This window comes from Leptonotus elevatus, chromosome 3, assembly GCF_054856555.1.
Source record: "Leptonotus elevatus isolate MCC_2025b chromosome 3, RoL_Lele_1.0, whole genome shotgun sequence".
Classification (NCBI taxonomy): domain Eukaryota; kingdom Metazoa; phylum Chordata; class Actinopteri; order Syngnathiformes; family Syngnathidae; genus Leptonotus; species Leptonotus elevatus.
Window position 1 is genome coordinate 22502548 of NC_141241.1, and position 22588 is coordinate 22525135.

General features: G+C 38.9%; 1 protein-coding gene across 2 annotated transcripts in view; it reads right to left on the bottom strand.

Moving 5' to 3' along the window:
* znf609b (zinc finger protein 609b) overlaps positions 1–19395 on the bottom strand; it is an 80672-nt gene extending 61277 nt beyond the window's left edge. For both annotated transcript variants that reach the window (XM_086071475.1, XM_086071474.1), the window contains exon 1: positions 18891–19395. The gene's annotated coding sequence lies outside the window, so the exon portion shown is untranslated. The remainder of the gene's footprint in view (positions 1–18890) is intronic.
* Between the last annotated feature and the right edge of the window lie 3193 nt (positions 19396–22588).

Genomic DNA, 22588 nt, shown 5'->3' on the forward strand with positions numbered 1-22588 from the left:
TGAAAGCCTTGTCGATTGACTTTTCTTCGGATTGTTGAAGCATGCACATGTGTCCCAGATGCAGCAAAAGAGGTCTGCAAATCCCTCGATGTGATGCACAGGTTGGCTTTCACCTGAATTATCATTTGTCTTGTGGGTCTTGATGATATTTTAGAAGGTCGGCCACTTCTAGGCAGGATTGTAGTAATTTTCAGTGTTCTCTAGTAGTTCTCAGTAGAATGATGAAGCTCAATTTTTTTTTTATGACTTTACAGCTTTCCCCAGACAGATGTGATGTTACTACCTACTTCCTGAAGTCCCCTGAGATTTCTCTTCCTCTCAGCATGACTGACCTCACCTGTATGGGTTCACCTGGGTAAGACTAAAGTGATGTGGTTTTGTCTCTGTTTCAGTCAGTGATGCACAATTTCTTCGCTAAAGCTCTCATTTCATTGGTCCATTTCAGTGGTTAGTTTAGCTACTAATTTGTCCTACCTGATCCTACTTGACTGCTTGTTTTAAGCAATGCAGTTCAGTGTTCACTTACTTTTGCACCTACATTAAATGACCTAAAACTCTTTTTAATTGAGTTTTGACTACACAATTGATTTTTTTTTAAAGAACAATGCATTGAATTGATAAACCTACACCTGTTATTTCATATAAAATGTAATGGTTCAGAATGAAAAACAAAATCAGGTTGAAACAATTGGAAAGTCCAAATTGCTCAAGAGGTTCACAAACTTTTGAGCAGCACTGTATGTATACACTTTCTTGGTTAAAGAACAATTATTAATACAGAAAACCAAAAAACACATTTGCATGTAATAATTAACAACCAACTGGTTTTCATTTTTAGATTTTTAATCAACTTTAAAAAAAATAATGATAATTTTTACTTAAACTGTGCTATGTCAGCAAACAATTTTCCTCTGAAACAGCAAGATCTTAAAATCCCTCCCCATAGATTTTGGTCAATGGAACTAAACTGACTTCAGACCCTCAATAGCGATTTTGTCGGCTAATTAAATAGCACATTTGAGTAAGCCTGGTGTGTTAATAAGTGATCAGTAGGAAAGGCCAATTAGACCGGCTGTCAGCATCAAAGTGTGCACAGTCCATTAATCAATTTTTTGAACCGCTAATCCCAATGAGGGTCGCGGGCGCGCTCGCGCTGGAGCCTACTCCAGCTGTCTACGGGCTGTAGTATTTACGCCTTTGAAAAGTAATCAGATGGCTGGAGCACTTTACCGCTGCTAGCTACCGCTGCTAGCTAGCGCAGCTAGCTTGCTGCTTGGTGTTGGTAGCTCGCTGTTAGCTAGCACTCGCCGCTAAACGCTGGCAACAGGCGCCGTACAGTACAATGTCAGCATAATTATGTTTTAGCGCTCTTAAGTGGAGCTTGAACGTGACTTCAGGACTTTGGGCCATGTGTATTGTTAACAAACTCTGAATAGACGAGCACGTCGTCAACCCTTATACCGCGACGACACGCTTCTGGAAACAACTTCAAAATAAAAGCAATACAATGCATTGATCTACTTATACTACTTAGTTAAGGTTTATTTTGAAATTGGGTTTCACACAGCGTTAGCCCCGTGTACTGTCATGCATGCTGCCTGTTAGCTTGACTACGACTATCTCAGCGGGTACTCGAGGAAGAAATGATGAGAACTTGTTGCAGTCCTAGTATTATTAATCGTTTTTGTACGATTATGCCAATTTTGTAATCGTGGAGGGTAATAATCAAAATCGTAATTGAATTTCGATTAATTGCACAGCCCTAGTGGAAACTTGTTTAACTAGTCAAGCAAAAATAATGTGGAGTCCAGCTAAGCTCTCCGCAGCTGGTATGAAATTAAACAGATAACGTAGCATTGCTGGAGTATTCACTACCGGTACTTACAAATCCAATTCCAATGAAGTTGGACAAATTGATACCCCATTTTTAACAATGTAAAATCGCGTGAATACCACTAAGGTTTTTATTGTTTTGTTTTTTCTGCGGAGGGATACCAAATCGAGGAGGTTATTATACAGGGGGGCTTAATAAAATTTAAAAAAATCCACATTGTTTAGCCCAGGTTTCCCAACCTTTATTGAGCCAAGGCACATATGTTTTTTGCATTATTATTATTTTTTTTAATGCACATTACCTCTCTCAATACATATGATGTATCAATACGTCATAAGTAGTGGTGCAACGGATCACAAAAGTCACGGTTCGGATCGGATCATGGATTTGATTCACGGATTGGATCGTTTTTCGGATCAGCAAAAATAAATTTAAAGAAAAAATTAATTGTACTTTGTCTTCATTTATTTTGTAAAGCGTTTTTTTCCATTAAATAAAAAAATATCTATTCAAAAATCACATTATCAGTCATAAAAATCGCAATTAGATGTTTACCTAAAATTGTTCAACCCTAGTGCTTATCTAGGACTGTATTACAGTATTACATTTTGTTCCCTTCGTTTGGCTCTACGTGTCACTGCCTCTTAGCTAATAAATAACCCATGATCATAGATCAAAAGTTTTTCCTTTCGAACACATTATTACAGGTTACATTGATCACATATCATTTGCAACATTGACAACTGAAATAAGATGCCATGGCGTATTTATTTGCCCTACTAGCTTGCAGTAGTTGGAGAAGAAATGTTTATAAGCTCCTGCTCCACCTGGCAGTGCCGTACAACACAATGACTGAGCTGAAACTGAACACGGACAACAAAACATACTTGTTATATATTGCAAGAAATTAAACAATTTCTTTAAACAACAATGTGAGCAGGCTATGCTATGCATTACGTGTCATGGTCAATGGTCATGCTAACAAATTTGGTTGCTAACTAATCACGGGCTGTTGTGCTGCAACTGCTTAGAGGTTAATATTAAGCAGCACAAAGACTGTGTGTGAGCGCACAGCTTTGGGGGGGAAAATCTAAGTTGTACACTTGCCCCCTTGGAATCTGACAGATTTGATTTGTTAGAGGCTGGTGTGATTAGTCAGTGTCAGGGCCTCTGTCAGATATCAGCTGGTAAATAAGTCTCTATTGCAATGCGTCATCACTTACATTTACTGACAGGTTACTTTAACTAACGCTTAGTCAAGCTAAGAAAAAAAATCCACATTGTAGCAATTTGAACACTGAAATATATAAATACATATACTGTGGTGAGGATAATGAATAGGTATACAAAAGTGTAGAACTGGACAAAGGAACTATATACACAATCTAATTATGTTACAATATAAAAAGACCTGTCAATATGAGTCTGTCGAATAAATCTATGTAAATGTTAAACTCTGTGAGCTCTGAAAAAAATAATAATTTTGTTTTGTAGAACTACTTAAATAGCACAAGCAACCACAAAAAGCTATGCCAAAACCAAACTCTGCAGCTAAAGTTGGCTGGGCCTACTGAAAAAAGAACAAATGTTCAAGCGGCAATCCAGAGCATTTAGACTGTCAAACGCTATTAATAATCTTCTAATATAGGTTTACATCGATACACTCACACACAACTAAACCCTCCATAAACAGCTTCAAATAAATAAAGCGCATCATATCTTTGAATATATCTAGCTCAACATGTCAAACAAGTTGCTCATCTTTATTTGGACATAGTGCAAAGCAATGTGATGCTTTGGAGTAAGCCATTAAGCTACCAATTACATCTGGAGTGAAAAGCTTGCTGCAGACCATGTACAGCCATAGCAAAATGATCACACAGCATTAAAGAGCAAAGTCATTTGAGAATTGCAGCTAAAAGAGACTAGTATTTATTCAAGCTCTTACAGGCAAAAACCAGTTGGGGCAATTTAATACAGTAACATATTAACCATGAAAAGTCACAACCAATGACATAACATGCCGTTTTTAAAAAATGCTGTCACTGAAACAATACGGTCAAAACAGGATGTTGTGATGACACAAGCAAAAACTTTTAAAGTAGGGGTGGCCATGCCAGCCACTCAAAGCCCAAGAGTTTTCATTTTGTCACATCATACACATAAACTGCCCCTGCCCCATCCCCTCACTCCCTTGCTCTCCTTTGTTTGTTTTCACAAACTCCTTCACTGTATGGGGTTTTAGCTCGTGCAATGTTCCAACCAAGTTGAGAAGAGTGCTTCATAAATTTTGGGAGCAACTGGGTGTACTTTTGCCTGACCTTTAAAAGTGAGAAACTTGTGCCTGCAATATGTCACCAGATGTATAAAATGCGGCTTCTAAATCATGAATATTTAAGTGGTTATCCTGGGTGCGCGCTCCCCATTCACCACATCGCCAATGACGAGTTGTAAATATTTTCCCACAGTCGCCACTCTAGCCAAGAGCTAATTGTGTCCGTCAAAATTACCCGGAGGGAACCATCCTCAATTCAAACAATGCAAATAATACCACAATTCTCCATGCTGCCAGCTTTGTGTCATCACTGGGTATATAAAAAGGAGCATCCAAACAAAGAACAGTTGTTCACAAGCAAGGATGGGGCAAGGTTCACCACTCTGAACAACTGCGTAAGCAAACACTCCAACAGTTTACCAACAATGTTTCTCAACGTACAATTGAAAGGAACTTGGGTAATTCAGCATCTATGGTCCGTGATATAAAAATCAATCAATCAATCAAATAATCTAGAGAAATCACTGCACGTACTGTAAGCAGCGAGGCCAAAAAATAACATTGAATGCATGTGACCTTTGATCCCTAAAGTGGCACAGCAATAAAAACCGACATCATAATTTTGTAAAGCATAATGCCAGATAGGATCAGGAACACTTCAGAAAACATAAGTTTAAAAGATAAAACTATCATCAGCTATGTATCAACAACACAGAGAAACGCTGCCAGCTTCTTTGGACCCGAGTTCATCTGAGATGGACTGCCGCAAAAAGCAAAATAGCGCTGTGGTATGAGACCACATTTCAGATTATAATTGGGTTTTTTTTAAATCATGGATGTAGTGTTCTCTGAGCCCAAAAGGAAAATAACCATCTGATGGTATGTGGGTGTGTTAATGCCCATCACGGCTTGATAATACACACGTGTTGGAGCAACTTGATGCCATCCAAGCAAAGTCAATGCCAACTTGCCACATTCTGCACATGTCATAACAGTGTGGCTTTGTAATAACAATGTGAGTTCTAGACTAGCCTGCCAGCAGTCCAGACCGGTCTCCTATTGAAAATCTGTGGCATATTATGAAACACAACGGATACAACAATACCATAACGGATAACCATTAGTGTTGGGCAACCGAAGTAGTACATCAAGCGAGAATTTTTTGGGGGGGTGCAATCACCTACAAAGCGTCAACAATTAATATCCTATGAAAGGTCATGTAATACAGTGGTAAACTGTGTGCAGGCGTCACATTCAAAATGAGTGAATAATTCTATCAGTTTGAACATTACATATATTGTCTTTGTAGTGTATTCACTTGAACACAAATTGAAAAGTATTTGCAACTCATTGTACTCCATTTTCATTTTTGTCTTGTACAATATCCTAACTTCATTGAAATTGGGGTTGGTAATATTGGGGGCCAAAATTTATTTACCATCATGTATGGGGGAAACACTGCAGCTGTAATGTCTCAATTTCCACATTGATAGGATCGGCGAATTAAGACATTACAGTTGATCATAAAATTCATATGAAATGCTAAATATTGGTTGAACTGACATAGCCGAGACGGTCAATTCAAAGTCTATTTTCCCCAACAACACAGGAATTGGCCTAGCTTTTGGTGGCAATTTGTACCTCCATGTTGACAGACTGCTAGAGAAACATACATAATCATAATTATACATCTTAAAAGCATGTGTGTAAACTCCAGGGTGCCAAAAGTACCTTCACGGTGCTCATGGTAGAAAAAATGAGGGGCTACATTAATATTTGGATTTTACAATGATTCATGAAAGACAAGCCAAGTATTTATTGGATTCATTCTATGACTTGCAAATGTTTTAAAACCACTTATAATTAGGGATGCACGATAATGCTATTTTCAACCGATACCGATAAACCAATAATTTTGAAAGTGGCGATGTCGATGACCGATAAATAAGCCGATAATTGTTTGCAAAATTAACTTGAACACAAATATACTTTCGAGTCCTACTATAAGGCTAACATGTACAAACACATTGAAACATTGTGTAAAGCACCATGAAGCTGAATTTGATTGATATCTCTGCTTCAAAGACAACCAGTAACCCATTTTGAGTTTGCCAAAACAAAATCGTCATGTTTAAAAAAATGCAACAAAAAACTGCAGGGTAACATGTTGGGAAGACACAGTAAAGAAAGCTGCCGGTGAGGAACATTTGATTTGCATAGTTAAATCTCCTGATTCAAAAATTATAATCTTAGATGTGCCATGATGGGGTTAATAAAATGGTCACTATTAAAAATAGTTTCCAGACGCTCTCGTTTCACCATTGACCCAATTATATTTAGTCCACTTTTTAGGATCCGTATCTGCATCCAGCACTGCTGCAGTATTTCATTGACTCGTTGAGAGCACATTACTGAAATGCATACTGTTATAGATAAATCCAAGCATTGCACATGCTCATCTAAATCAAAATACCCCTACAGACTCAGGCCTCTCCTGGCAAAAACGTAATAGGCCACCGCTGAGTGACTAATAAACTGCTCCACTGTTCGCACCACTGACAGTTGATGTGTTTCCATGTAAATGTCTAACTAGAAAGAGGGCACGGACAACCATTAACCTCAAATAACTGCCTCCCTTGCTCCCAGCGGCGGCTCAACATGAGGCAGAGTCAACTAGAGATCCTCTTGCAATCTTATCAAACCAGGCGACATGATCTATGATCTACTCAGTCGTCAATGCTGCTATTACAGTAACACTGGAATTGTAGAGAACGGTTTTAAATTTGCTTAGCTATGTAAAGGGGGGTTGTCACAGTATTTGTTCATATTTAAAACTACGTCTCTATAGCAAAACATGGTTCACCAACAAATTCAACAATGATCTGGTCATTGATTAAATTTATTTAAATGCAATTTCTGATGTACCTGGATAATGTATGTTAGGGACTGAGTTACTGAGGAATTCAACACATTTTGAATTAGGATATATTCCCATATTGACATCAAAAACACAGCAACTTTGTGTTTGAACACTTAAATCATAAGCATGCACAGAAGTAGTTTGAGATTGACAGTATGGAAAAGGATCAATTTCCAAAATGTACATTCAGTCAACACAACCTCTTGAAAAATATTAGTTTCATGTTTTCTATAGTTTTGGTGGGGTGTTTTACAATGCTGACATGATTTGGTTGTTTTCAAGGGTGACTGTCTTTACTTTGCCAATTTAATGAATGGTCTGTCTGGCTCTGAATTAAATTAAATTAAGTAAATAATTTATGTGTTGTTCAAAGTACAGTGCTTCTTAAGGCAGGTACAATTTTGCACAACATTGAAAGGTTTTCATTGTCATCTTAGATCAAATGCTGTAGTGAAAAAAGAAAAAGAAAAGATACCGCGGTTCCTGTCAGTAAACAATGATTATTAGCATGGAAGTGACAGCGAGCTGTTCAGATACTACTATGGGGTCACATTGCTTCCGTCTGTAAATGTGATCGTGTCTGTAGTATTTATGAAGCCCATTACTGAAACATTGCACATCTCGTGACATTTCTGCAAAATGTGGGGTGAAAAAAAGGCCTTATAGTCAACACACCATTTCTCCTCACACATACAGACTTACTTTATTGAATCCATTATAAAGTAAATAGGCAAACTTAATGTATGCTTTTGCAAAAGTATGTTTTTTTTAAAGGTCTGAAAATAAGCTTGTTTTGACATCTATTACATTATTAGTACTTGCCAGAAATTGTCTGATGCTCCTTAAGTATTTTTGTAGGCCTTTAGCCAACCTGTCTTACTTTTTTCTTCCCCGTTTTGCATTACAAGTTAATCACTGTGGAGTGTGGATGAATGCATCGTTGTCGCTTCATACCCGTCTCCTGTCTCATACAATTCGCTTTAATGGCTTTTATGGGCTTTAAAGATGATGTCTTTAGGTAGAATGATGCAACAATGTGAATTACACGGGGAAGCTAAAAGTAACTACTGGATCAGAATAACTCAATTTGGAAATAAAGGAAAATAAGGTGAACTATCTGTTGGATTATGGTGCATACTAGGGCTGGGTGATTATAGAAAGAATAATCACAATTATTTTTGATCAATATTAAAATCCCGATTAATAAAAACAATTATTCATTCATTGCTTTCAAAAAAAATAATCTATTCAACTACCAAAACTCAACTGGTAAAAACTACTATCAAACCCTCATATGCCTATTCATCCCTGCACATTGAACACTTTATTCTCACTCAAAATTATGTTTTAAATATCATATCGGCCTTTTTTGGATATCTGGTCGATAAAAAAGTGAATCTAAAACCATTTTAATCTCAGGGAACTATTTGTTTATATTTTATTTTATTTTATATAGTTAACTTTATAAAAGATGTTGTTGACCATGGGAACCTTCTGAACAATTTGTTTTTGTTTGACATTAAAACAAATGTGAAAATGTGAAAGTTTAAGATTTCAGGTATTTTTAAATTTTGGGGAAAAATATTTACTGTAGACAACTATGGAGAGCTATGGTATTGTTCACGTTTCCATTTAACTTTTTAAGACGTACTGATAACCTTGGGAGCTCTCTGAACATTTTGTTAGAAATTTAAAAGAATGTCTATTGACTAAGATAAATAATAGAAAAACTTCTATAATTTTGACAAGTCAGAATTTTTTTTCAATAAACATGCTTTAAGACATAAAGTGTAGATTGACAATGTTATTTTTATTTAATTTTTTGACGCCAATATCCTTTTCCCCGATAATGAATATCAGCTCCAAATATCAGTTATCGGCCTCCTTTACTAATAAAGGCATCGGCCCTGAAAAAAAACCCCGTATCGATCTATCTCTATTTGGTCTTATTCTGTTCTCATAAACAGATTATATATAGCACAATCACGCACTTGCTGCACAAGCGCCGTGCCATTTGGCACAATCGCTTTTCTTCAATTACTATGTTGTGATCGTGAGAAGCCAAAATCTAAATTATGATTAAACTTCAATTAAATTCCCGGCCCTAATGCATACTATTGAACTCATTTGTGTTTTAAAGTAATGGGTTAATTCATCATGTCATATGAAATCAGGGTCCTAGACAACGCGTTATTGGTTGGTGCGCCAACAACCATATGTTGTGGTGGCCCTTCCAGAAAGTACAGTCAACTTGACAAAAAACAACAACAACCACTTTCATTGGATAAAAGCATGACGAGTGAAGTATCCATCCACAGTGCAAGTGGTTTTGTCATAAGCTATACATGGCACAAAGGTCAAAGAAAACAACAAACTGCCCGCAGCAGCTCTACAAAGCTGTCACTATCGTTACTGATTATATCTGCCACAGCAAAGGGGCGAGGTTCCTGCAAATCCTAAACAATTTGCTTGTTGACTAAATAAATGCCTTCTTTCTTATCAGCCTGTTAAGGTGAAGGTTAGCCTCCTTTTCTACATTTGTGTATAACATCCATTTTTATAAATCTGTCTCTCTTATGCTACTAGACTAATTATAAAAGGAACAGGGGCAGATGATAATTATGTTACACGGCCTGATCAGAACTGCCTTTCATTTAATTATGAGAACAAACAATTGGGATGAAGATTATAAAATAAAACGCTTATTGAAATGTTAACCATTTGAAACATGTTGACACAATGCATTTTTAAGGAAAACAACACTTTTACTTTAATACCTATAGTTACAGCTTTACATTTACAGTTTAATGCCATTATAGATATACGATTTATGAAATACCAGTGAAAATAATAAGTCGAGGCTTCAGGATCGCACTACATTTCTTATGAATCGTTGTGGGAAACGTTAAGGGGACAGAACTTTGACTTCTGCAATCTTCGGCTTGTATTAATAGGAGGCAAGCATTTGTGAGCTGCAGAATTAGGAGCAACTGAAGCAAGAACAATTAACAAGGTCATGCTGCTTTTGAACAGCAACAAATGAAAGCTGCACTCAACAATATTATGTAGATACCAAAGTAATTTCATACGGATTCCTTTTACGAGTGAGAGGACGGTACTAAAAATGACATTTTAAATTGGTCCAGACTGTCCTGCAATACAAAAGCTAACAGTATTTTTCATGACTTGTGTAAGAGAGCGTTAAGTATAACCTGGGCACTGATCCGAGGAAAAGATGGATCACAAATCCGTGGCAAAAAAGTAACTCTGTAACAAGCTTTCAAACTGTGCAATTTTCTGCAGGGTTTAACTGTTGGTTAGTGATAACTACAAGCAATGCACTAAAGCCTGATGTATACTACTGCGTTTGCTCTTGTGTAAACGACCGCTGCACATCGCGTGTTATACGGTGAGACGAGCGCCGTAGCTCGCGACCGCTTGCTGCGCGCACGTCACTAAATTCTGTACGCCGCAGATGTTAGGGCGTGATTGGTCAATTTAGTTGCTAAACGGGCCTCACTTGAATACATTGATTTCTCTGCAGCTTTTTTGTAAAAAACATGACACTCGCAGCAAAGAACCACACTTCAGCGAGGAGGAAACGGACTACTTTATTTAGCGTGGTGAGTGACATAAATATAATGTATTTTATTGTCCGTAGAAAGTTAAAAGAGGAAATGGCGTCGATTTAAGCAATTACATTGTCTGCGCATCGCAATCCGAACGGGATATCCCAACTGAACACAAATTACCATGTAAACAAGAGTAACTGTCCGCCACCACGCATGTAAACGGATTACTTCGAATGTTTCAGAAACCGGAATTTTGGCCTTAACCCGAATATTGACTGCATGTAAACGTAGTCTGTGTGATTGTGTGAATATGTGTGTGATGAAAAAAAAAAGTTTGCCAAGCATATAGCTCTTTTTTCTTTCTTCTTTTTTTTTGCGTGGTTACGGATGACAGTAACCAAATTAGCATAAAATAATTGTTTAGCCTAGGGTTGCGCGGTAAAACGGTATCCTGGGGTATCCAAAAATGGCAACGATGTCACTGTCAATACGTCATTAAAACAAAAAATGCTGCAGCCTGCAGCGCATAACCTACTATGATATTAAACAAAATTCTTTGATAACACGACATTTGTAATTTTTTCAAATTACCAATACTATAACAATGCATATTACTATAACAGTTTAAAATTAATATTAAGGTGTTAGTCATGTGACAGTCACATGACCGCTTAGACAGACAAGGCAAAATGGCCAATCAGCACAGCTCGGTTAATCGGTCCCTTAAAAAGAACAAAAATTTTTGGCAGAAGATGTCGATGTGGCCTGTATGCAAAATCTGCATGAGGACTGTAACGGTGCGAGATGGAATATACTCTATCTCCGGATTCATCTTAGGAACGATATCCCCCGCACACTGCTGCAAAGAGACAAGTTTGTCGCCGCGCCACAAAGTGCTTTTATTTATACAAAAAAATCAATAAGTGATTTTGTTTTCGTCCATGGACACACATCAACCCGAGACCGCGGCACGCAGGTAAGTGTATCTGTGCGTGGTCTTGGGGTGGGGGCTGCGTGCTTATGTTTGTGTGCCGCGTAGATGTCAACAATAATACGTAATGCTATCTGAGCTTGGCTCCGCGGCGTAAAAGGAGCGCATGCACTTCAGCTACACACTATAGCTAAAGACGTGCTGTCATGGAGTGACAGACATTCAAATGCGCTTCGTCACACAAAAGATTATTACAAATGCAACCGGAGCGCACAATGAACAGATCTATGACAATTAACTTCTAGACCGATTGGCTGCTGTCAGCGCAAGATAAGTCTTAAATTAGCAACTGTATTACCGTATACCCCGGTGAAATGTGGAGACGGTAAAACGGTGTCCAAATTTAAATCCCCCCCAACCCTAGCTTGGCCTGATCACTGCCTAAACGTTACAATATGCATTAGTATGATGCAAGCTCAAGGCATTAAAAGACACACAAATGGCTGCCAACTTTTTTTTTTTCGCGCTTTGTTCCTTGTTCCGTTAAGGGAAAAACGACTTGCGGAATGGACCATAAAATGCAGAGGAATCTCCACTCTGGTGTCCTAGTCAATACCAGCCGTAGCGACAGCACCGACTTGGAGTGAAACTGCAGCACACTTTCAAAACAACTCAATGTGTATTGTGCAAAAGCAAGAAGGCAAACGCACGAGCAGCACTCCGCCATATTGTCTCTGCCATCGCCTCCCGCAGAAGTATAAGGAGACCCAAATAACAACTTTACTAGCATGCATATTCAATGAGCCATTATCACAACTTTATAATTCCAATATAAATGACCAATCTATTACTGGATTTTGATGATGCCTCTTTTAAGATAGTCTGAAGGAAAATGCTTATTTTTTTCTTTGTTTGGTTGGTTGTTTTTACAGTTTGGCATATGACATAAATTCACGACCAAAAATTTCACAACTGTCAAAACAGAAAGTATCTTTAAGGTTGAAATCACAATCACTTTTGCCAACACTTAAGTCCGCCTGTTCCAAATAAAGCCCTTTTCTCCACACACACACACACAAAATTATGAGGCGGTACAAGAAAGAAAGAAGAGAAATTCTTTACAAATAAGGTCTTTGAGAAAAGTGACCAAATTGCTTCACGCAGCAGAAAACATGTTCTGTTGTAATATTTCAATATTTCATAAAAGGGAACGTGTCGTCTCTTAAGTACCTTAACTGAGCTTGTGTTTTTGCTGTCCAACGCAAGAGATGATTCAAATCCAGGTCAGACCTTCCACCCGATTTAAAATGTTACTTCTCTCTCCGTGGATACACAAAAATCACTGCAGGACATTGCACACATTTTGGAAACACCAATGCAGGCATATATACTGTAGGTTCATATTGGCCACAATATGAGCCTAAATAAAATTGGTGCCTGTAGAGCTGCCGTAATTCTCAGAAGCATGGATTATTCACAGTACTGTCACTGTTGATGCGCCATCACATTCCAAATGAAGGTGAGGCCATTTAAGTGCAGTGACCGAAGTGTCATATTGAAGAAGACAGTGTAAAATGAGATGTGTGTAATGGCCCATTATCCTGCTGACAGTAGGCACAGTCAGAGGTTCACTTTGGTCATAAATGACACTTTCATCAGCCATCATAAAAGGATAGTGATGTTTTTACAATCCTCCATTTTCAAATTTGATCCAAGGTTCACAGTAGCTTCCGACACTTTGGGGCATAAAGAAATGTACAGAAGTGTTAAGTGTACTGCACATTGTTCAATAAGCGATAATTAAAATTTCTGCTCCATGAGTATTGAAGGAATGACTTTAACCTCTGTCATCATTGCGGAATTTCAGACCAGAAACCAGGGCACATTGATGAAATTATTTATTTATTTTGGGTGGTGGGGGAGAGTCACACCCAAGAGGTGTGTGAAAATTCCATCAGATCTGCAGTTCTTGAAATGGTGAAACCCGCCCATTTGGCAACAACAACCATGTCACATTCTAAGTCACTTAAATCATCTGTCTTCCCCTTTCTTACGGTTGGTTGACTTGAACTTCAGGGGATGCTTTGACTGTGTTAAAAAGTCTTTACCCAACTTATTAGTCATGTTTAACGTAACCTACCCAATGCAACAAAAGTCTGTAGACATTACAAAATCTTAACTGTGCCATTCAGAAAGCACTATTTAAGGTTTCTGATCGAGATTTTTGACAAGAAGTCTTGTCTATGTCTTTTGCCGAAAGAAAGAGCGAGCCAGATTTAGCCGGAGCAGCTAACAAGAGCGGCTAGCGGAGTTAGTCGGAGCCATAGGCTAGAGTGGCTAACAAGAGCGGCTAGTAGGAGAAGCTAGTGGGGGGGGGGGGGGGGGGGGGACTAGTAAAAGCTTGCGAGAGCAAAGCAGAAGGTGACAGCGATGACCACAAGCTGTGGAAGGTGGTCGACCCTTTGGGTCCAACTCTAAGTCTTGCTATAATACTACATAATTACTGGTCATCTCTGCCTAGATTTCAACAACATGGTGCAAGTGACAAAAGTCAATGATTGTGCTTGCTTTCAATTGGCAAAATTTTGCCAAGTCCAGGAACAATGTAAAAAGCATCAGTAGCTAATATTTCAAGTGTACTATGAGATCAAATCATAAAAAGCTGATTAGACAAAGTCCACAAAGTGACCCTGCAGTCTTTTTCTTTTCTTTTTTTATACACAAGTTAACAATGGTGAATGGTGTCATAAAGCTGCCAAGGCACATACATTTATATGGCTTTTTGGGGTTCTGTAACCGTGGTGAAACAGCTTTGTACTCTTGAATGAGCTGCTATCGCTCAGGATCTCACACCAACACAGATTTGGAATGTCCCGTGTTGCGATTATCTTTATTGAAATAGTCAAATAGTTACGATATGTTTCTCTGCTATGATGTCACACATTTACAAAATTGTTGTTCGCCATCTGTTATATCAAAGAAAAACCCACAGTGGTCATAGAAATAACTTGAATCTGACAAAAGTAACACAAAACAAATGTGAAAATTAACAATGAATGAAAATAAGACACGTTTTTTTAATCATGTGTCAAAATAATTATCCAGAGAGAAAAAAAAAGCACTTACCAGGCCTGGACAAAAGTTAATGTTTTGTTGCACAACCTTCTGTGGCAATCACTACAATCAAACAATTTGTGTAACTTTCAATTTGACATCTACAATTCTCATCAGTTGCCTCGGGTTTGAAAGGTGCTTTTCCAGACGGCACACTTCATCTCCTTCCTCAGATATCCGATAGAATTTAAATCAGGGCTCATAGAAGGCCACTACAAAATAGTCCAATGTTTTTGCCCGTAGAACATTCTTGGATATATCCAGCTGTATTTTGGGTCATCAAACTGAGACCAGGCTTTCGGACACTGAGCAGGACATTTCTCGCTAGTATACCTTGATAGTCTTGAGATTTTATTGTACCCCTTCAAGACACCATGTGTTTGATGTAGCAAAGCAACCCCATTACATAACAGAACCTCCTCCATGTTTCAAAGTAGGGACTTGTGTTCTTCAGCTTGAATGTTACAATATAGAATGGACTAATACAGAAAAAAACATAATAATGAGAAATTACATTAAATATAATGGATGTTAAATAATTTGGCAATGATTATTGTTCAAAATTGCACTTTGACTAAAGTCTGGTCCAATCGGGATTTGAACCAGGTTCTCCGCGGTGGCAGGCAAGAGCACATTTATATTAAAATGTTGTATAAAGCTGAAAGCTAGCATTGAAGATGAATGGGGACACATGCATTTAATAATTTAAGTGAAATCATAATAACCAAAATGCGGCGCCAATAAAGCAGGTTTCCCCAACAAGGGTCCACTCAGGGCCCACTCAGTCCCCCAACGCCTTAAAAAAAAAGCTAACTGAATAAAATGCTATAAGTTAATTTATAGTCAACAATCCGAATAACGCAAGTGTGAATGCGTTCAGCATTCACACAATTATCATTCAGTCTTCAATTTCAGTGGAACTGCAAGTCAGACCAGCGATTACTATCAAAAAGATAGCAATGTCAACCAAACCGAATGATACAACTTGGTAGAATTAGAAACATGGCATTAGTTGATCTAAACAAACAAACAAAACAAAATATATCAACAATTCTTGAGTCAGTAATGTTAACCACTTTCAGAACGCTTGTAAAAGTTGGGATTTTTTTTCTGGCTTGTTTTCATTTTACTGTTCTGTTAACTGCCATCGACATGGAATTGGGCCACAAAGTCAACACGGCAGTTGTACGCCATCAGCGTTTGTATCAAAACCGTGACAGCAGTTGGGCATAAACTGTGTATATCGTTAGAATGCTCTCAAGGCAAGACAGAAGAGTGAAGTTTAACAGAGACTCACTTTTTCTGCGCTATTGCTTTGAAAGCAACTGTCAATGTACAAGTATTGTATAGGTCATACCAGACTGAACTCGTCACTGCGTCACAATCCAATTATCTTGATTGTAAGACGCTGTGTCATTGTGTTAAAGCAGACACCGTTGTAGCAAGATCCTGCTTTAGTGGTTTCTGAGTAAAAGGCAAAGGCGGATAAATGCTGGGTCTTCTGGTTTGACCGTGTTAAAGAGGCTATTCAAACCACAAAGTGGTATGGTCTAAAACACGAACCCCGCATATTCCTATAAAAATTGGGTGCTCCAACATGTTGTTCTGAACTCATCGATGGAAAATCTTGTTCCAAGATGTGCTTTATACCACAGTACACGGTGTGTGTCAGCACCATTGGACTTAAACGAATGAATAAATGATCTCTTCCAACATTCTGTCAGTACCATTTATGAATACACATATCATCAATACGACACTATAAGTATCCCTAAAGTAATTGGGCTTGGTATAACTTTTTGTTACACCTTTCTCTGCCTGTATACAGTAATTTACTAGGTAGTGGTGCAAAAGATCATCATTGATATGTACGGATCAAGCATCCCGGTTCGGATCCCACACGATGTACGGATTGGTTGGTAAAAAAAACAACAACTGTGCATTAGCAGAGGAAGTTGAAAACCCTTGCGGATCATGTGAGCCGCATGCGTGGGAGTATTTTGGCAACGAGGGGTGAAATGAGTCCTCAAATTAATGATACAGGATTTTTCCTTTCTACCTCTTGTCTCGACCCAATCATTCAGACATGTCAAGGAAGCTGGAAACATACTCCACGTAACGCCTACGCTAATGCTAATGCTAACGTCAAAATAAAGTTTACCAAATGATACATTGACGGAAATGCAAATAGCCTTAGTCGATTTTTACTTTATAGTTGTGGCGCGACGGCTAGCTTGACTTACCTTTTCTACATTTGGATTTCCTTATAGTTTTTATAGACATTACATCATTGCAACCAACATTAACACAACGCAATCCCAAACTCATATTCAATCCCTCATTTAGGACACTAAGAAATTGATACTTAATTACGCTGTCATTGTATGGTACGGCACAAAATCTCTGACGTTAGTAGCTAGCAGCTACCTGTTAGCATTTGCAACGAGTGCCTGGCTGGTAACAGTAAATGAGTTTGGCAGCTGTTACCTGGCTTATTTTCTTCTTATTAAATATTCTGGACCCAGGCTACTTTGTAATTGGGAATGTGCCTTAAATTGCACTTTGAGGTCTTTTTTATTATTAAAACAAAAATAAACCAATACAATTTAACTTTGTCGTCATTTATTTTATAAAACAGTTTTGCCCATTAAATTAAAAAAAACTAAACAAAAGAACATTCAACTCAAAATGGCAAATATAGCCGTTTAGATTTTAGGAACACAACTTTAAGCCATTAATATTATGATATTTTATACATTGACCATGTATAAAACGTATCTGCCTCATATTGCACTTAGTGTTCCTAAATGGCCATATTAGACATTTTGAGTAGATTTTTTATTTGAAAAGGACAAAATAAATGAAGACAAAGTATTACTGTTTTGCTGATCTGAAAAACGCTCCGATTCGTGACTCAAATCCATGATCCTATCAGAGCTGTGATGTCAGTGAGCCGTTGACCATTAATTCATGGCATGGACATTTTGAGAAAACAAGGCTATTGTTTAATGTGAGAATGGTGGGAAGCAAAAAGATCATGCTTATTCCCGACAAATATTTTTCTCAGAATTTAGCTAGTCCATAATAAAGTGAGCTCTACCAAGAAAGATAGTTGGATTCTGAATATGTATTCAATTAAGTATGTCCTTTGCATGATTAAGGGAAACCATTACCACGCTACTATTGTAGTAGAATCAAGTTTTGGCAAGCATTTATATTGCAAACGGAAGACTGACAAAAACTTGATTAGCCAAACACATTGCAAACCGGTTATGTGACCACAACAGACGTTTTACACACAGTCCTGCCTCAGAGAGGCTTTACCCAGGGGCCACACCCCCATTTCAACTTTAAAGTATTTCCTGGAGCCCTGATTGTGTCTGACATGGACAACCTTATGTTGACTCCTCAACAAGAAAGACTGTTTGGCAGGCCTGTAAACCTCTCGGTGATTAGCCGCTTTAGAAAGCACACGAAAATACCAACTACCCACATGACACGGGAGCAGCTATATTTGTTTAACTGATGGTTGTGTGCTTGGAGTAAAGCAGACAACTTATAAACAAGCCATTTGCCACAGCAAAGCGCTTGCAGGCAATCTGCTTTGGATGGAAAGCCGGTAACCATGGTGTTATCTTTATCTCCTAAGAGTGCTACTCAAGATTTACTAGCAAAGTGAAACACTGCACCTACTCTTGTTGACAGCGCCATAATCACATGGGAAATACCCTCAAGAGTGACACCGTTCACAATACGTTTTCCCTTTTGGATGTTCGTGAGAACAAACTCTCGAGGACCCCTTGGGGTACCCGGTACACTGTATTTAGAAAGTTGCATCAGTTCGTTAGTAGTTACTGTATGTCAGACACGAGCTACAGTACTTTTATCCCAACCTCTGATAATTTCTACTTCAGTGACGTGCCTTTATTCGGCATCACATTATATGCCATTTGTTGACTTCGTGTACAGTACTTTAGCAGTGTGAGGTTGATAGTTCGCGTGATTAGAGCGTGCATATCTTTCATACTATTCGGTGTTTGTATAACGTTAACTTCAAGAGGCACATGGGGAGTTTAGCTGGCTGTGATAAGCTCCTCTGACGAATAGACTGAAACAATGAGCTCAGCCTCGGCTACATTAGCTTCCTCTGCGGCATGCTGTGTTGGCTATTAGTTAGCCAACCTCGAGCTAACGATAAACAGTCAACGAGTCATTTTGACAATAAAGGTGATAAACTTACTGACCTAGCTAGCCATGCGTATTCCGGGTCCTCGTTTGTCCATGGTGACGGTCGCTTCGTAGAAAAAAAAGTACAAGTCAGAGTAACGGTTTTTGAATTGCACTAAAAGCTCAAGAAAAGCCGAAGCAGCCGACAGCAGCGACGGCGGCGCAATCCCCAAAGACATCCACCACAGGAGAGGAGGGGAGGCCAGCGATTCACTGGACTTGTGCCATCTCAAGTGGAGATAACGTCCGCGTCAACAACGAAGACGACCGAGCCCGGGGGGGGAGGAGAAGGAGGAGGACATGTTCGAGGTGCAGCCCCGGCAGACCAACAACAAGCCCGTTCCTCTCCCGCGAACCACGACCAATGTAATCCTTGGCGAATAGCTTTCCACTCAGGTTAATTCCTCCGCGTGAGCGTGAAACAGCGCGGAGCCTCTTCTTCGTGTGGGAACTGATACAATGTAGCCAAGCAGCAGCAGCAGCAGCGGAGACAGCAGAGGGAGCCGTCTGGAACACCTGGAGACAAATTCCACACGGATTGAACCGATGGAACACCCGGAAGTGGATCCTTAAAGGAGGCGGAGTCACAGTCCACAAAGCTAACAAGCAACAAAAAGCACTTTTCAGTTTAAACATTAAAAGGAACACTTGGCTCCAAAATTCCTTTTCCGTCATTATATTATCAATTCCGAAAATCCAGCCATCTCTTATATTTACACAATATGCTTCATTTCCATGGCATATTGTATTGCTTTTGCCTGTGACGACAAACCAGGAATATTGTATTGATAGTCAAACAACATTTGATCACATTTTCAAATCAAAATAACCCAAACAAATCAAATTACAGCGATCCAAAGTCCAATGCTTTTCATTTCACCGAGTACGACTGCCATTTTGACTTTTTTTTCTAAATTTTTTGATGAACATAATTTGCTTTGTCTGGCCACTTTTTTTCCCAGTCCCTGGCATGACTCATTTCTTTCTATTCTTTTCTTTTAACCCAAATGTGGTACAACTACATTTGTTTTGTTGTGTTTATAAGTATTTTTAACTAATTCACTGCCATTGACGGCTAGAGACGTCAAAAAATAATTTTAACTATTTCTATTAGTTAAACATTTTTTCTACTTTTGTTAACAAGAGTATGAAAACCTAGATTTTTTTTAGAACATAGAAAATTTGTGATTAATTGTGAGTTAACTAGTGAAGTCATGCGATTAATTACGATTAAAAATTGTATTCGCCTGACACCCCAAATTTTTAATAATCTTTAAGTCGCGTTACAAATGTTAATTGTAATTAATCGCATGACTTCAATAGTTAACTCATGATTAATCACACATTTTATATCTGCTCTAAATGTACAATATTTTTTTCTAGGTTTTCATACTCTTGTTAACAAAAGTGGAAACAAATGTTAAACTAATAGGAATAGTTCAAATGAATTGTTGACGTCTATAGCCGTCAATGGCAGTGAATGAGTTAATATGTGCCCAAAGAAATGAAATGAAAAACAAAATGTGGTGGGCCAGATCAGGCCTTGAGTCTGTGTATTTTTTCGACGCTTCGCATCATAAAGCACTTGTTGAAAATGTGGGCACTCACAAAAGGATGTGGGCATCCGTCAAAAACAGGAAGAGATGAGAGACGGAAGTGCCCACCTTTGTTTATTTTTGTAATGAGGAATCCTAACATACACCACACCACCACCATACTATTTTTTAAACAAATTTACAGAAATGCGCAAAACAGACATGTGACTTTATACCCGTTTCCATCCGTCCCCTTCTTTTGCGAATATTGAGAGGGGATTCCGCCGCTGTAGGTGGCGGTATACACCATAGAGATGTGTTCCACTAGTAATTTGAAAGAAGAAAAACAGGAAGCGACTGCACCGTGCGATGACGTCGTATGAGTTTGCTTTTGTAATTTTTGATAAACCGTAGCGTTTCTTGGCTGTTTTCCATCAATATTCGCTTCTTTAATCAATTCCTGTTTTGTCGTACCCCTAAACATACCTTACTTTATTGTCCGCCATTGCTTTGTGACTACAAACTTAAGTGTGATGTAATTTCCGGGCAAAACGTGCAACGTGTATCCGGTCTTGCCAGCGGCTATTCACAAAACCTGTTTCCATAGCCAAAATTTGCGCTTTCCTTTTTCGATACGCTTCAAAATCCACCCCCTCCAAGCGTAAAAACTTTTTGGGTGAATTTTGGCCTGTTTTCACATTTCTAGCAGTTCCATTCAGTTTTATTTTCTCATTGCTTGAAAATTCGAATAAAAACGGGTGGATGGAAACCCCACTATCGACTCGTGATAGATACAAACTACTGTGTTGGAGGTAGCTTAGTGACTACAGCACGTTACGACTTGCATACAAAGTCAGGTTGTTGTTGCCAGCATTAGAACCAAGGACCCCCTGTATAGTGATTGCCATTGACAAAATATCTATGGGGTTTCTTTGAAATGCTATAAGCATTTTCATTTTTTTTTATAGGACTAATATACCATTTTGCTTCCCTGAACCTTTAGTTTAATATTAGCACAGCTGATCTAATTGAAGCAAATCCAAGAGGGAGTTTCTCATGAAACAGTGATCTTCTCAGAAGAAGAGCCTTTCAGATATGTCAGGCTTCCAATTCTGGCAACACCATGAATAACCTTTCATGTTCCAGCAGCTTCAAACACCAGTGAGGCTTTAAGTCGTTGTCTCTCTCAGCACTGGTTTCCCCGGCAACAAGAATATGATAATGTTGCCTTTGACATGACAGAGGGAATCATCTTGCTAACAAACACAGACAACAGGCACAGAGAGGACTGGGAAAGAGGATGAGGAGGAGGAGGGATGGGGGTTGAATTAATGGACTCATTTTCACACAGAGGGGGAAGCAGTAGCAGCAGCTCCTCACCATCCTCCATCTTGCTCGATTGCCTCAAATGCATTCCTGCTGGCAGGCACACTCATGCCTTCCCGGGGGAATTGGCAGCCTCCAATGGAGGGCTAAGTAACAGTCAGTGGCTAGTAGGACTGCGGGGGACACATTTGTGGTGGTGGCCGGCCCGCCGAGGCTCTTTCGAAGAGTCACGCCGACTACAAAGTGAAGTGAACAGGCTCTGTGGAAGACATGTGTTTTCCATCAGCTCCAAAGACCTAATCAGTCAGCCATGCGGAATCTCACAAGGGCTGGCTTGATTCATGCGCGATCATCTTTCCATTACTCTATAAAAGACGCTGTAAAGCTTTTGGACGGATCTGAAACAGTCGTGTTTGCCGGCACACACTCACAATTAAAAGGTCCATGTCAAACATTGTCGCACTGCAGCGGGCCAGACAGCTCATGATGGGCTATACTGCAGCATAATTATATGTGATTTCAAGTGGCTCACCAAACCCAATTGATCCTCCCTTCCCTGATTGATAGGTAGAAGGCCGATTTCTGCTGATCTGTACCTCTTTGTTGTTATTCACTTATGCCTTCCTCTTTTCTATGGAGTGGAGCTCTGGGGATGGAAGCGTACAAAGATTGATGGCTCCCGCAGGGTTTCGCTTAATGACAATGGTAGCACCACCAGCAGGTTCATATTTATAGTAGTGAGAGGGATGTCGCCACAATCTATTTGATCGATCGCAGCGAAATTAGGTAGTGACCCTCATGTGCTTCTCAAGATAAATTGAGATCACTGTGTTGATAGAGTAGTTACGAAAATA